This window comes from Phoxinus phoxinus (genome assembly GCF_949152265.1).
Source record: "Phoxinus phoxinus genome assembly, chromosome: 10".
NCBI classification, from domain to species: Eukaryota; Metazoa; Chordata; class Actinopteri; order Cypriniformes; family Leuciscidae; genus Phoxinus; species Phoxinus phoxinus.
The window spans coordinates 8,747,224-8,764,920 of NC_136885.1; the positions used below are offsets into that span (position 1 = coordinate 8,747,224).

Here is a 17,697-nt window from a genome sequence, read left to right on the forward strand (position 1 = left end):
ATGCAGTGATATATATAGAAAGTTTAATCAAATTTGGTAAAAAGTTTTTTATATAAATCCTACCTACCCTACCTTTAATACCAGCCCACTCAAGCACTTTTGTGTCATAAATAAGCATAGGTATGATTTAAAAAGCTTAATTTTAGAAAAACTTCACTCAGCAAAGGCAGCTGTCACAGGGAGTGTCAGTTATAGGTCACGCTACTTATTGCTTGTTTCAGAAACACTAAATAAATGCTTCACGCTACTTATTGCTTGTTTCAGAAACACTAAATAAATGCTTAAAAGTTTACCCAATATTTATTTATTTTTTATTTATTTTTTTTGCATCATCTGCATAAGCATCCAGCTGTCCTGCTTAGAGGCATTAAAAAAATTAATCAAATATCAACATTTCTCCTCTTGTGTCCAAGGGGGGGAAAAATTACCAGCATATGGGTTTGGAACGACATAATCAATGTCCCTTTAAATTGCTCCTCTATATGATTTTCCCCGTATTCATTCCCATGATATATATAGAAAGCCACAGTTTGAACTGGTTATACTGTACATGTGGCCTTTTTTATGAATGTTGTTTAAATCAAGAAAAAAAACATTCCTGTTATTGTTTATGTAGTGTGATTACATTTCCTGGCCTGCCCTACACCTGCACTGCCAGGGATGTGGAACACAAGTGCACCTGAGGCGAGCCGCGGAGTCTCGCTGTCACTTTGCATCTGAGAACAAATCAGAAAGATTTACATTTAAGCAGGGCTTGTTCGCTTCACAACCAAACATCATTCTGAATCACTGTCTGTTCTCTTCAGGCGGATGCCACGAGCACAAGGCACTACGGTTCGCACATGCACGCGTAACAAGCACTCCACTCCGATCCCCACACTGTGCAAGTAAATTGCTGGGAGCTGGTGTGTGCTGGTGCTGCAAGGCATGCTGGGATGTGTTGACCTTTTCCTCAGATCATTATTAATACATGCAGGGTATTAGGAAAGGTTAATGAGTGAGAGGAAGGCCATTCTCTTCGAATGCAAACAAGGGCCTCTGAGCATCGGCTGTTAGCAGTAACCGCTGACTCTGCTGTGTGTGGAAACTTAAACGTGTACATGCATCGATGTCACGTCCAATCACATCAGAGGGACGGAACGGTTTGGTATTCATTTAAACTCAGCAGCAATAGTTATTGTATACAAACAATATCAAGTCTATGTTTTTGATGATCACTCCCATTAATCAATAACAACTGAGCATGAAAATCATCATTAGGATGAAACTAAACGTATTTCTTTCTTTTTTGTTTTTAAAAAGGGCTTATTCTCTGTAGAAATTTCTTAAAACTTTTCAAGAAATAGTTCAATTCTCTCATTATTTACTCACCCTCATGTCTCACCCTCACCCTCATGTCCAGACTAGAATTTAAGTGGTTATTGAAAACATCAATAGTTAGAGAGCACTACGATGGTGAAAACATTTTTAATAAGGTGCTCAATGGAGATGTTATAATCCAAAAAAACATTTAATTAAATGCTTTAATAAGCATTTAATAAGCTTTTTAAAAGCCTTTATTTTAAAAATGTTCCCATGTATATGCAAGATTTTCAGTGAAACTGGTCTGTTCCTGACACAGAAGTATCATATGGCTTGAGAGACTAATAGTGCATGAGTTGTCTGAAATTATTTTGTGGTACTTATAAGGTTTTCGAAGCTTCACAATGAGAAACATTGGCCTAAGTTTTCTTCAAAATTGCTAAGAAATACAACAATACTGGTCTGAGAGGGCCAGGGGTTGATGATAGCCGATTTTTATTTTTGGGTGAACTATCCCTTTAATTAAGCAGGCTAAAGCTTCAGAGTTAATCCTCCTTCATTTAGTTCCTATTAGACTACCATGATTTTACATCATTGACTTGAGTTCAGTCCGTCTGAAACGGTGCGATACCTCGATCCCAGCCCACACACACACCTTCCTTGATAGGAAATCTCACCGGAGATAAACTTTAAAGACCCCTGGTGCCTCTTTGAACTCTTTTTCCCAGGCCAGCCGAGAGTCTTTGTTGATAAGCCACAGAAGAGCACAAAGGTAGCCAGGGATTGTGAAGGTTCTGGTGCCATTTTCATTTTGAGCAGATTGATGGGTTATTTTGGGCTGAAAGTCAAGAGAGTTTACCTGTCCCCTACAGATTAAGACGGATGGCACGCCATCCGATCTTTATGCAAATGTGACCACTTTTAACACACAAGGACCGCACTGATCTGACAAGACCACCGACTGTGCCCAAGCATGTCTCTGCAGGCCAAGAAAGTGCACATTTGGCAAGCAAGAGCCTCCCGCTATGCACTCCGCGTTTGCAGATGCGACGGTACGCTCGAAAAGCAGGCGTCCTGTCATCAGACACATAAAGTCTGGTTGAAGCCGAGCAGCTCCCGCCGTGTGGTGCTCTGGACGGGAAGGAAAGGAGTCGTTCTCTCATTCGCATGCCAGGCAGGGTGCAAAGCGCATCAGCATTCCTGAACCCGACACATATTCTGCCAGCCAGCATAGCAGGAGAAACAGCGAGGGTGAGACAGAACGCGTGTGCATGTGTGAGAGGCACATGTGTGAGCATGTGCCTCTATCCCAAACCAGTCAGACGCGCTGCGACTCGACAGGAAGTTGTAACAGAGCGAGCTGACATGTTGTGGTTGTTTGTGAAGCATGAGAGATTTAGGTGTGAAACAGATGTCAAAGTTGTTGAAATACAAAAAGCGTTAACCTGTGAATGATGAAAGCCCTGCCTCACTGAGTTTTTCAGCGAAGTGTTTACTTCACTGGAGAAAAGTCTATAGACATGTGTTGACCACTCGTTCAGCCCTCATGTACACACCTTTCCCACGCGGGTCAAAATGAGCCGAAAGCCTAAAATTATACCTTTTTTTTTGTCCAGAAAGCTTATTTTATTTCATTTTAATCATATTTTTGCTATTTTTAATGTATTTTTGTTTTTAGTTTTTTTAGTTATTTTTTAATTTATTTACCTTTTAATTACTAGATTTATTTTATTTCCCTTTAAATTACTAGATTTGATTAATAAATAATAAATAAAATTCAAGCACATTCCTCACATTCTTTCAACTTAAATTCAAGACAACTCACAATTTCATGGATTGCTATTAATTCAGATCAAAACAATTTTGCATTAGGTGTCTCTGCAGTCTTCTTGTGAATTTTTTTTTATATAACATGATATTTCATGATTTTTGCCACTAGATGGCCTTTTAGCTCTATTTGGAGCAAATGAGCAGTTCCACTGGGTCCTAAAGTCAGTTTTTCTTCAGAATGCTTCAGAATAATTTTTTGGTAAAGTTTTATTCCATTTATTCCTATGGGGGTCAAATTGACAAAACTCCTTGAATGCATTAATAAAAATTGTGTATTCGTGGTTCAAGTGCGTCATAAGTCCTAGGGTCTTTGGACCCCTCTGATGAACACTCAATTGTAAAAAAAAAGGTTTACAAAATGATTTTCGGGTCAAAATGACCCGAGGTAAAGATAAATCAAATGAGTTGACTTCATCAGTCTTAGTCTCAATGGCCTGCACATGTGAACTCCTGAGATGTTTTCATGTTCACAGGCATTATAACATTTTTATTATATTTGGAATGGGGAGCTTGCTTTGATTGCATTCACTCCTGTCCTCTGCGTTCAATGAAAAGACCAACGCATTGAGTCTCTTATGTCTGGACATGTCAAATGGTTTTAGCCCATACAAAATCAATAATATAAATGACACATAATTTAAATTATTTATGCATCATTTTTCATTCTCCTTATCGTGGCTATATAAATCCCTCTGTATTTGTCACACAAATAAACCTAACTCTTTCAATTGGATCACTCAGTTGAGGTCTCACGGTAAATGTCCTTTTTCTCTATTACTGAGGCAGATGCTTCACATGTCTATTGGAGAAACACAACGCTTCTCTCCCGCTGTACTTCAGTGACCTTTCCGTGAATGAGGTAACCGTGCAGGGATTCATGCAACACTACTCGTGCATGACCGCTGTTGGCCACCGGGGGCAGAGTCGACTCGCTCATCCTCCTGCGTGGCCAGGTCAGTAATGTGGCTCTCAGTAGATAGTGAAACCCCGTCAGGGGGCAGAGGGTGCCATCTTCCCCTCTGAGAAGTGGACCATAACCACCAGCCTCCTGTGACTCCTGCCCTCACCAGGCCTGTAAAAATGTCATGAGGTAATCACTGCCCTCCCGAAGTGCTTCCTCCTCGTAACAAGGCCCCCTCCCTTAACCTGCTAATGCCAATAACCATTTGTGTGCGGCATTCTGCCTCCCCGCATATGGCCGTCACTCATGCCCATCAGGGTCAACTGAAACGGTTCAAATGGCATAAGCGTGTGCCGGTTCTTGGCTCGTCACCCTCTTGAACACAATGGCTCTTGCTGCACATGTCACTCAGTGCCACTCCTTTTCCATGTATAATTCATCACATTTAATTATTGCGCCATTGCTGACAGTGGCTGTTCTGCCTTCCAGTGCTGGGGAACAGCTCATTGGTTTTGTTGTCTGATGCATCATTGACTGTTTTTACAGAGACACAGACAAGGCGGTGAATTAGCCCTCCGGGCACGATGCACATACATTAGCCGAGCTCTCGCGCCAGAGGAAGCGGGTCCCACTGAGATGGGGAATGGGGATTTGGGAACAACATGGGGCTCGGATCATTCTAGAAAGAAATGGGATCTTTTCTTTCAGGCACAGATCCATGACACTTTACGGCTTTTTGATGGGGGAGTAAGAGACCGAGATTTGAATTCTGATGCTTGGTTCATTTTCGTTTCAATTTGAATCTCCCAAATATATTTTAATCGATATAGATACAAAAGCACAAAGTCACCTTTTCATCTGAGATTCTCAGAGGGGCATTTCACCTGATGAATGCTTAAAAGTTGCATATGAATAAATAATCACGGTTTAATGCTTTATCCAGTTGGCAAAACTTGCCATTAAAAGATTAAATTTAAATGCATGTAATTTTTAAACTGATAACAATTATGTCATCCGTTTAAAATGGCATGCATTTAAATTAATTAAGACTATTTTAAGACCAAGTAGTAAAAGCAACATTTTATTCATAGTTCAAATTTAACACACCATAAAAAAGAAACATGTATTATAGAATTTAATTGTATTAATTGGGTAACACTTTACAATAAGGTTCATTAAGCAACTATACATTAGTTAGCATGAACTAATAATGACCTGCACTTATACAGCATTTATTAATCTGTATAATGTTAATTTCAACATTTACTAATACTTTATTCAAATCTTAACTATAATACATTAACTGATGTTAACTAATGAACCTTATTGTAAAGTGTTACCATTTATTGTACTGTAGAATTCTTCTTCATAATAAGCACCATTGGTGAACATGTAGGCAGGAGGTGTTCAAGCATTCAGAGACTCCAGACATCCTTAACACAGTCTACAAACATCTGAATCCTCTTTACAGTCATGGAGGATCCTCAAAGCAGGCCATTTTTTCCACTCCGTTTTAAGCTGTTTTTAGTTGTGCAAAAATAAAAAAAATTGCATCTAGCCAAAATTGTGAGATTTTGTATTGTTTTTAAAAAACAGCTAATTCAGTCAGAACTCGCCAGGTCATCCCTGGCAGTGCATTGAGTGTGTTAACACATTGTTTTGGCGTGGTTTGGACTGTGAAGTCCATGGCTCATTTGGCCTAATGACAAACCTTCAGTCCTTGTGCAGCTTAAGCCCCAGCTGGAGATCTTGATTTGATGTGTCAAGCAAGGCCGAAAAGCCTTCCAAAAGGCCCAACTGGTGTTTTTACAATAAAGGCTTGCTAAATAATATAACTGACTTTAAAGTCAGACATGTTCTTGAAATGCTAAGCACTCCGAAATTACCTTCAGTTTTGGAGCACATAACAAAAGTAGACAGAATAAACATTACTATAATGTTGTTGTTTTCAGGCAAGCTTTCGTTTTGTTGCGGAGCTAGACGAGGTTCCTTGGAGATTCCTGCTTGAGGAAGGCAAATCTGGGCTAAATGTGACGATGTGGATGACAAGTGACCTGCAAAACCCAAGACGAAATATGCCTCAGGTTCAGCCAGTTTGGCAGCATCGAATAACAAAAGGCCAAAAGCTGAAATAAGCACTTTAATTTGATCTCTTGCGTTGTGGACACACCTGAACGCACTAACTGAAGTGGCGTGACAAGTACTGACTAACATCATTACTATCGCACTGCTTGAAGGTGAACGTGACACAAATTACCTTAATGTGTCAAACGTGAGACTGGATAGACAGACTGGAAAACAGTAACACATGTGTTTGATCCTCTGGTGGGAAAGACTGTCCTAGTGACCTCTGACCCCGCGATGTCTGCAGACTGACACACAGGTCATGACGGCGACCGTCCAGGGTTCAAGCGCGGACTGAGGTAACTGTGCATGTGATGAGAGTATTTGGACTTCAAAAAGCCCATGCATGGGTAATTGAGTTTTACTGGGCATGCAGTGCATCTAGTGAGGACCAGAGAAGAGCTTAACCCACGCTACACTGCATAAACTCTCAGTCATTTGAACACGCTTGACTGAGTTTCAAAAGCTTTTGATCTAAAGGCTTCTGCTTAAATAATTGAACTTTAGGTTTGTTATGTCTGCATAAAACGTTCAGTTATATACATTAATATTAGTCATTATTATACATTTATAGTAAAGTGCTCCTCACACGTTCCTTCACCCCAGGATGCAAATCATGATGTTGGTTGATGAATGCCCAGCGTGAGCAGAGCTAAGAATTACCCACTAACAAAATTAGTTCTAAGAAGGTTTTGCTAATGTTCCCATTAAGTTTTGTATTTCTGAATGTACATTCAAAACATATTTTATTGGTTTGGTTTTATTGTTTCTTTAAACATATTTTATCATTTTGAAAGTATTCTGGGAATGTTGCTTTTGAATGTTCTCTGAACTATAGTAACTGTTTTTTAAAGCACGTAACACTTTACAATAAGGTTCATTAGTTAACATTAGTTAATGTATTAAATAAAATGAACTAACAATGAGCAATACATTTATTACTGTATTTGTTCATCTTTGTTCATTTTAGTTAATTAAAACAAAGCTGTTCATTGTTTGTTCATGTTAGTGCATTACCTAATGTTAACAAGATTTTAATAGAATATTAGTAAATGTTGAAATTGACATTAACAATGATTAATGAATAAGTGCAGTTCATTAATGCCTCAAAAATGGCTGACGCAAATGGATGCAGTAAGGCAGGTGCTGCTCTCCTAGAGTCTAACGTAATTTTGCAACCACGGCAACCTCAGCAAAGAAAATCGCGCAATGAGTGGAAGTACAAATCCGCGCTCTATTTCTGGCATGTTTTAATGATCACCAGCTTCATAGCAATATTAATGATCATGTCAGTGCGACCATGCTGGAATGGTGCTATAATGCCGGTTTTGAGAAAAGCCAACATCCCCACAAAGCACGTGTGCTTGGCGTTTCAGTGGAGTGGACAGTATGGAGCATACCACGATTTGTTAAACAGCGGTAAAGTGCACTATGCACCTCAGCATATTTCCTCATATAACAATCGAAACAATAAAGGATACTACGTATTCCGGAAACTACTCAGCTACCTGTTGACAACAACTATTCTACTCTCTGGAGATGTCCAACTCAATCCCGGGCCAAATGGTCAAACTGAACTCATTACGGTGGAGGCAGCCGGTGATGTGCGGCTGGCCAACATGTTGGGTGAGTGCCAGGGTCCGGCGCTGTCCGCGGCTCCCTGTTTCTCTGTAGGAATTGACATGGGTCAAGGAAATCTGTCCTCGTTGATTTCGTGGTCTTCTGATGTTGAGCTGGACCCGGTAAATATCACTACTACGAAACTACCAGCAGTAGCCAACAAAGTCAATGCTTCGATTCAACAGCCAATTAAAAAGAAACGTCTAAACCCCGCAATTATTAAGTAAGAAGTGGAAATGCATACAAACTGTAAATCAGGCACGAATGTTGTGGGATCCACGAGCAAAACCAAAGGGATTACTTGGAGGACATATAAACATTCGTAGTATTACAGGGAAAAGTGATCAAATTCAACATCTTATGGTAAACTCTAATTTGGACTACCTGTGTCTATCGGAGACCTGGCTACATAAAAACTCTCCAAGTGCAGCATTAAGTGTCCCAGGCTACAGGAAGAGGAGGGGGGTTGATGTTTTATGTCAGAGATAACATCAATTGTCGTCAAATCCAGTGGAAACATGATAACGGGCTTGAATGTATCGGACTTAATTTTACATTGTCTCCACAAATGTCCTTCAGCCTTATTGGCTTGTATAGACCACCCTCTTCAGCATTAGTTTTGTTTTTAGACCAATTAAAGAGTATATTAAAAGAATGTATTTTTGAAAAAGAAGTCATTTTAATGGGGGATTTTAATATAAACTGGGAAGATAAATGTAATAGAAGTGCCCTGAAACGAATTACAGATATTTTTGACATGACACAGCTAATTAAAGGACCAACCAGAATAACACAGAGTTCAAAAACATTGATATACCTGATATTCAGTAATAAACCGGAGATAATTGTTAAAACATTCAATTTGATCACTGGGTTATCCGATCATAACTTAATACTTGGAGTTAGGAAATTGTCAAAAAGGTGTTTTAATTGTGGTGTAAAAAAGCCCAGTCAGCTCAGAATACCTAAGGGACAACAAAATGACTTTGAAAATGCCATTAAAGAAATTGAATGGAATAATATCTTATCTTACTCTGATGTTGACTCTGACTGTCAGATCCTTTTCTCCACAATCCAAAGTATAATGAATAAGTTTGTGAGGAGAACTAAACCTAACCGCAGTAAATAAAATGCTCTTGCATGGTTAAATAGGGATATATACAAATTGATGAGAGAACGAGATTCGGCATTGAAATCAGCCCTAAAATCAAAACTAGTAACTGATAGACTGAAGTTTGTTGGCTTACGGAATAAGGTAACAAAAGAGATTAGGAAAGCAAAAGTCAATTTTTTTCTTAATATCATTGAACAAGCAAAGGGAAATAGCAAACTGATTTGGGAGAACATAAAGAGGTTGACAGGAAAACACCATAATGGTAATGAACAGCGTCTAGAAATATGTGTTAATAATAGTATTACACAGGACGAAGCTCAAATAGTTGCAACTTTTAATTCATACTTTGTAGAATCAGTATCAACACTGACACATAACCTATCCATTAATTCACTAACTATGATGCCAGTAAATTACAATAAACCTGTATTTGAGATCCAGGAAATTTCAGAAGATAAAGTGAGAATGATAATAAGTTCCCTAAAGAATTCCAAAGCTAAAGATGTGTACGGACTGGACACAATATTCCTAAAAATGTTTAACGGGAGTTTATCTAGTCCATTAACACATATTATTAATAGATCCATCAATGAAGGAATTTATCCAAAAGCATGGAAGACTGCTATAATAACACCGATCCACAAAACAGGTGATACATCAAAGGTACAAAACTACAGGCCAATCAGCATAGTACCTATCGTGTCAAAGGTAATTGAAAAATATGTAGTAGAACAACTAACTAGTCATCTCAACAACAGCCCCTTCAGATTGCATCCTATGCAGTTTGGTTTTAGATCTAATCATTCAACGGAAACAGCAAATTTCTTTTTCCTGGAGAATGTGAAATCTAAATTAGATAAAGGAGGAGTTGTTGGGGCCATATTTTTAGACCTAAAGAAAGCTTTTGACATGGTGGATCATGGTGTCTTACTCAAAAAGCTCTCAAGGTTTAATGTCGCCCCAAATGTTATTAAATGGATGCAGTCTTATCTGGAAAACCGAGATCAAAGGGTCAGGATAAATTATGAGGTGTCGTCGGCCATCGGTTGTGATATTGGTGTACCTCAGGGATCAATTTTAGGGCCCCTGTTGTTTAGTCTGTACATAAATTATCTTCCCACTGTATGCAATGAGTCTGAGATTCAGATGTATGAAGACGATACTGTCATATATGTGCATGCACTGACCAAGCAGCAAGCAGCATCAAAGCTCACGGCAATGATGGACGATGTCATGCAATGGCTTAATAATTCCGGTCTTCATTTAAATATAAAAAAAAACGCTTGTATGTTTTTTACGAAGAGGTCAACAGATAATTCCACACCCAATATTTATATTGCAGGGGAACAGTTGTTCACTGTATCTGTTTTTAAATATTTAGGTATAATAATTGACTCTAATCTAACATTTAAAAAACAAATAAAAAAAGTTATAAATACAGTAAAATTCAATTTGTCAAATTTTCGTCATATTAGAAATTGTATAACTACAAAGGCAGCCACAATATATTTTAATGCCATGATCATGCCACATCTGTTATACTGTTTGACCAGCTGGGCACAAGCGGCCAGTACAACACTTAAACCTGTGCAGCTTCTTTATTATCAAGCTTGTAAGGTGCTTGACAGAAAGCCAAATACCTATCACCACTGTTACTCCCTAAAAAAAACATAATTTAATGACCTGGGACAATCTTATCATTTTTACAGATGTTTGTCTTGTCTATAAAATTTTACATGGTTTGGCTCCGCCCCCACTTAATGCTTTTATAAAACAAAAAACAACTGTGGACACACCAGGTCTGTGGCAAGAGGTGATTGTGTCATACAAATGAGGAAAACTGCCTTTGGTCAGTCAGCTTTTTCTGTGAGAGCATCTCACACATGGAATAGTTTACATACGTCTATCAGAGACTGTGTCTCATATTGGTCATTCAAAATTAACTTAAAATCATGGCTAAAAGACAATCAAGTGTGTGCCCATACTTTATAGCTCCTCAAATCACTTGAAACGTGCCTTGTCCTGTCGTATGTTTTTAATTTTTTTGTACTTGTTTTAATGAAACTGTGTTTTTTGATGAAATGTGTTTTAATGTATGTTAAGTATTGTTGTATTTTATTTGTATTTTACCTGACATCACACCTGCCTAGGGACTACAGTTGAAAATAAGTCAAGTAGACTAAACTGGCACATTTACATTTTCATAAATGTTATTAATGTGCACTGTCCCTGTAAATTTAAACTTTTTAAATAAATAAAATAAATTATTAGTTCATGCTAACCCTAACCCTAATGCTCCAATGATAAAAAAACGAATGAGCCTTATTTTAAAGTGTTACCCGTCTAAATAAAATGTTTCGGAAAAACGTGATGTATGAATAAAATGTATATGTGTGATAATGTTTTGATAATGTTATTAAAGCGATAACTTTGAACGTTAACGTCACTGGAAGAACTATTGTTAGAAAGAACCATGCCAGAACTTTAGCCAAAGTTCTGAGAACATTCCCAGTTCTACCGTTTCCATGCTGTAGAAATTAGTCATTTAAAAAAAACTTGATAACACATGCAGATGTACAGAAAATACACACGTGTGTGTTTGAGTCTGGACATCACTGAAGCCACATGTCTTCATTTTAAATATAATAAATGTAATACACAAATAAATGCCATATGATAAACACAAATATTTCTAGTTAATAAGACTCATTTCAGCTTTTATGTATTCATATATTCATGTATTCATGCAATACAACTGATTGAATATAGTAATTAAAGCACATGTGTGACTATTAGATTTGCGTTTCTTTTTTATTTACACCAAGTCTAATAGCTCTAGGTGAAGTTTAAATTACAGGTCTTAAGTCGGATCAGTTTGATTTCTACGGGAGTGTTGCGACTGATGGACTTATGCATAATATTTTATGTTTTGAGTTCATGAAGAGCTGAGAGAAGAGCACAGTTCACTGTCTGTTTGCCATCTCATGTCTGCTCGGATCAGCCTTTACAACACAGAAGGTCTCCACAGCAAACAGCCATGACCAGCAAAGTTAAGCAGAGATCTTGAACATGCCGGAGCAGTGTTAGTCTGCCAGCTGACAGAGACTTCCTGACTCACATTCCACAGCGACAGAGTCATTCCTGGGGATTTGCCGACCCAAAGGCAAGCATAACGTGGATGGATGGATTTTTCCTTTGTGAATATATGCCAGCAAGAAAGAAAAGCAAGTACCACAGGCTTGTGATGTTGACCCCTTTTTAAGTTCCAGCTAAATGTTAAAGGCCCGTCCTCCCTTAGCTTTTTTTTTTTTTTTTTTTGGAGGAGGAGGAGGATCTGTGTTTGGACAGTTTATAGAGATAAAATCACTTACATTTTTGACTTGTCTGCTTTGAAATGAGGAAATAACTGAAAGTAGCATTTGAATTAACTTCTGATTCATAATCTCTGAAGTTTTTAATCATGTTACTTTGTAACTTCTTTAAAGAATAATGGCAGATACAAGTACTTTTGCAATGTCTCAATTCAGAAGCTCAATTCATTTCAGTCCAGGAATAATGTCTAATCCATTTAGCCTGCCATATCAGCACATTTTACTGAAAAATACACTTGTTCATACGTTTTGAACATTCTCTAATACATGTCTGAGTTATTTGCTTGCACTCATGTCATTCCAAACCTGTTTTTTTTTTTTTTTTTTTTTGCAGAACACAAAATATATTTTAAAGAATGATGGAAACTAACCAGTTTTGGTGAGCATTTGGGTACCATCGACTTTCAGAAAAAATCTAAAAATATCTCATTTGTGTTCCACAGAAGATTTGAAATGGCTTGAGCGGGAGTAAATGATGACAGAATGATAATTGTTGGGTGAACTAAGAATCTCAACACCTTATGAATGACATTATTTGCTGACGTCTGTTTGCACTTGGGTTGGTCACTTTGAGGTCAGTAGGAGATCCTACATTGCTCAATGTTTTATTCTCATATAAGTCAGAATGACTTATTTGTGGTGAATTCCGAATTCATTACACTTGCAAACAAGGAGTGACCGGCGGATGAACCGCTGGCAGAACAGACAATGGCTTCCCCCGCACGCTGCTTCTCTGCCTGTCTCGTCCTCTCTCTCTCTCTGTCCTCATGCGGCTCCTGAACTCTCAGCACAGTTAAACCGTTGTGAAAGACTATAACAGAAAAACACTTTGCATGCGTTCTCTGCCAAAGACGGATGAAGGATTGTGGGATTGGATGAAGGAAGCTACATGCTGACACCAACCGCACAGAGGCATGACGATGAAGGACATTTCACAATTCGCGGACAGACCGATTCCCTATTTGAGACTTTTTTGTGTCTAAGTGCAAAAATAGCAATGTAATACCATCTGTGCTTTCATCATGAGAGCAGTGCGGATTAAGGCTTCGTGCTCATTTGCATTACACCACTGAAATAGAAGTAATGCGATATTTCAAAATGCTTTGATCTGAAAACAATGGTTCTCAACCCTGTCCCCTCAGATCTGATTGTCATTAGCAGAGAATCCAACAACACAGACAGTGAAAAGTGGACAGGTTTGAGAAACACTGGACTGAATCTCCACAGATGCTGCAGAAGAAGCTCCAGGTTCATCACATTAACTATCAACATGATCCACTAACCACAAACCATCACTTCACACAGGTGTCCAGACACGTGTGACCACCCTAGCACACATCTGACCAAGCACAGATGGTGAAAATAACTTCATGAATAGCACATTTTTCACAGTTTCCTCCAACTACTAGCCAATTGTGTTTTTTTATAGCAGTAATCAGCAGTAATGGCCCTGTTTAACCCTAGACTGCCAGGATGAATGAGTTAGACCGAGTCTAATCTCAAAGACAGACAGATGAGAAGAAATTTAACTTGACTGCCAATGCATAGCGTAAGGTATTTCTGCAGTGTTTTTTTTTCTTCTTCTATTTCCTTTTTAACTTTCACAATAACAAAAAATCCAAGAAGCATGGCTGATAAAATAATAATAAAAAACACAATTTAATATGAGTATTTAACTAGTGTGAAGGCAACGAGAAATAATGCATTTGGATACATCTTAGTGCTCAGACAGAACATGTTCACTTATCTCTGGACGACAGGCACGGAGAGCTAAAACTAAGCCTGCTACTCCACTTCATTTCACAGGCTGTGAGAACCTAGAAGGTACGCTGTCAGGACAATTGGTAATGCTAGTCTAAATGTGGAGCTTTTCCAAAGCACATTGATATGCAGAAGAGACTGTGAACTGAGAACGAGGGGGAAAAATAGTGATCTTTTTACGCCTAGACCGCAGACTGTACGAGCCGCAGGAGTGACATCAGGCTCTCTCTTTTCATTGCTGCTTATTGAATAATGTGGATGAAAAGGACCAGGTTAGAGAACAGTCACTATCAAACCAGCACCATCTGCTATTTTCTACAGAAGAAAAGAGTGAATGTTGCTGGTGGCCGTCTTCACAATGTAACATTTCCTTTAAATAGCCTAAATGTTATATGTGCATAGTGAATGAAACTAAGTACTTGATTTTATGTCTTCATATTATGATCATACAATTCATAAAACAACCACACAAGCCCATGCCCTTTTTTCTAAATCTCATTTCATCTCCAATGCAGCTATACCTATCTCATCTTAACCTGCACCTTTATGCAGCATGCATAATATGCTCTGCTTTAATACGAAGCTCGTGTCACACCAGTGTACTTGTGTCTGCTTTCCTCTCTGCATTACTACTTCATTTCAGAGCTGCGACCTCCAACATGGACAAAACGTGCGGTGGGCGGCGCTTCTCTCGCCTCGCGTTTAATTGGCTCGTGTGATTCCCGCTCGCGTTTGATTGGCTGCTAATGACATCATACTGGAGACTAATGACATCATGGTGGAGAGCCGCCGTAGGGCGAGATGCTTGGCTGGTCTCGACGCAGTCTGAGCTCACTCAATCCTCGACTCGTGGTAAAGAGTCAGGGGAAGATGATGGGATTACTCATTTGATGAAAGAAATGGCTGCAATGCGGCTCTAAATGTTTTTTCCCGTGGATGCTGAAATCCAGCGAGTCCCAAAGACGCTGTCCAGCTCCACACGTGCTGAAAAAACACTGTTGCGCTACATAAACCGTTTTAGACGGAACTGAAGCTCTCCTCGACAGTTTCTGATGCTGTCAATCATGCGTGATTGACAGACACAGTGCTGAATGACCTCATCACTATCCCATGCGCAATTGTGTTGAGGAAAAAGTTGGAATCTGCCGGTCATGCCTTGATGTGGACAGACGAGTGACAAAGTGTGCGAAGACGTTATAACGTTATAATAACTTTATTTGATGATTCTAAAAGCATTATTCTATTGTGCAATGCTCATCAATGTACATTAAAACGCATATTTATACAGATATATAGGCTAGCTCTCTATATTACTATTTGAAGCAGCTAGGAATTATATTCTTTATATATCTATCTATATATATATATATATATATATATATATATATATATATATATATATATATATATATATATATATATTAAGTGTTAAAAAAATGCCTTTCAAACGTAGGTCACTTACCTTTAGTTCGTGCATTGTGTCAAGATGTGGAAAGTAATCGTTCTCGTTATGAATAGTCCAATAGTAATCCAGGAGGAAAGTAATATTCCACAGCAAATAAATAATTAAATAAATCCTTGAATGGTCGTCCGTTGGAAGAAGTTATCCAGTACTCATTGTTCTGAGGCATATGCATAGTGGCCTATGAGATATAAAAACATATATTTTATTTTCCCTCCTGCAACAGATAAATACAATAAAAATGTCCACTATTAAAAATAATTTAACAGATATGCCATACGTCTTCGAATGCAGGCCATTTGCAGTTTTAACAAATACTAGCAACACAATAAGTCGTGCTGGAAAAGTTGATTTGAGAACTCAGATTAAACAATTTAAGGTAAATTAAACTACATTTAAATTTTACTTTCCTAAAACGTTTTAGCTTCAACTTTGGATTGATGTATTATTGTATTATATGTGTATGTTTGTTGTACACCTGTTGTGCATTTTAAATCAACCTCGTGCACATCTGTTTAATGCATTGGATTGTGAGCAAAAGATGGAGAATAAAAAAAAAATCAACATTTTGGAAAGATCTTACAACTTTTTCAAAAGTGAACTCATTTTGGTCTCCAGAGTTACTGGACTAATAAAACAAGCAAATGTCCATATGAAAAAGTAGCGGATATAAAACTCCAAATAAAAAGTCAAATAACTTCTGAAATACTTTCATGACCTGTTCTGCATGGAAAGTTGTCTTTAAATAGGCCTAATTTTGTTTTGACATATTATGGGGTAAAGGTTGAATAAAATGTAATAATTGGCCTATATATATTTATTCTAATCAGGACTGATGGATATGTTATTGAAGTTGTTGAAACTATTTTGTTTCTGTGTATTCTTATTTTATTTTTTTGTCAAACTTTTTATAAATTCGTTGCGATATCAGACACTTAAGCAATGAAGATTAAAGAGATAATTTGCGTTAAGTTTCCTCATATTCTCTGTTTGGCAGAACAAAGAAACTCCATCGTGCCTTTCTAAGTTCTGTAACAAAGGACTGAGACCGACTGCTCATTGTACCTGTTGCTCGTTCACACAATCTGTGCATTTCGTGGTTAATATGCATCAAAATAACGCTATAAATGATCGCAAATGTCACAATATAGCATTGAATAAATGACAAATTATTTAATTTAAGAAACATTAAAAACACAAGTGCAGAATTTATCAGGTATCATCGCTTATAATTGCCTATCTCTACTTCGCGATTAACTTCTATAGCCTATTATCTTACCGATCAAAGAGATCGATGCATATCACTCTACTTGTAACAAAACTCGTCTTTCATTTAATATTAATAGTGAAATACTTTGCATGCGTAATTTTCGGTCAACTTCCTTCGCCAATCAACTTTTGACAGCTTTGTCTTCCTGCGTCATCCTTAGTCCCACATGAGCCAAAAATGGAAAATAACTCTCAACCCTTTTTCTCCAAAATACATCCTCTCGGTTTTGTCTTCCAATTTCTTCATATTTCATCTTCATTTATAGTTTGAGCATCTAGTCGCCCTTCAAAGCGCCCCGCTGAACAAAGGAACGCTCCTCTTGCTTTGTGTTCAACTTTGCGAGCTGACGCACCAACTCTTGGAGAACTTTTCAAGATAAAATTCATAAACGAAATGCATTTGAGCGCGACACAACCCCGATGGGAGCATGCGAATAACTCACCTGAGCGTTTTGCGAGGTCTTTGGCGTGAAGTCGCGTGCACGGAAAAAACTTTTCGAATGCATATTTGGGTTGTGTTGATGGGTCCCTTTGTCTACACGTGTGAAGGGGTTCTTGGCCGCGCCTTGTTCATTTCAGTTCGAGTCCCGCCCTCTACATACAACTAAATAACAACAAAGAGACTAACTTACTAGAATAGCTACTCGTGGGTGCCCGATAAATGAGTAAATAGGCTAAGTGATTGTTTTGCTCTCCGCGATACAAACTGCGGAGGAGCACATTTGTTTCTACAATTCATGTTCTCCAAGGATTTGTGCCATTTGGAGTGTATGGGCTTTTGATACATTTAAGTAGCCTAAAGATATATCTGTTTTGTGTTTTTGTTTTCAAAATTGGCACTGAATGGTTATGACTTTATAAAAAATAAAATAAAAATAAGCCTTTTTGCATAAACTACAGTGCACTAAACACACTTAGAATTAATAAATATGTCCTCTCATAA

The 17,697-nt window shown here is 38.0% G+C and overlaps 1 long non-coding RNA gene across 1 annotated transcript in view; it reads right to left on the reverse strand.

The window, feature by feature from the left end:
- LOC307005066 overlaps positions 1-17,326 on the reverse strand; it is a 141,892-nt gene extending 124,566 nt beyond the window's left edge. Inside the window, exons 1-2 of the long non-coding RNA XR_013799212.1 lie at positions 17,198-17,326; positions 15,486-15,666 (exon numbers count right to left, since the gene is read on the reverse strand). This is a non-coding gene — a long non-coding RNA (uncharacterized lncRNA). The remainder of the gene's footprint in view (positions 1-15,485; positions 15,667-17,197) is intronic.
- Between the last annotated feature and the right edge of the window lie 371 nt (positions 17,327-17,697).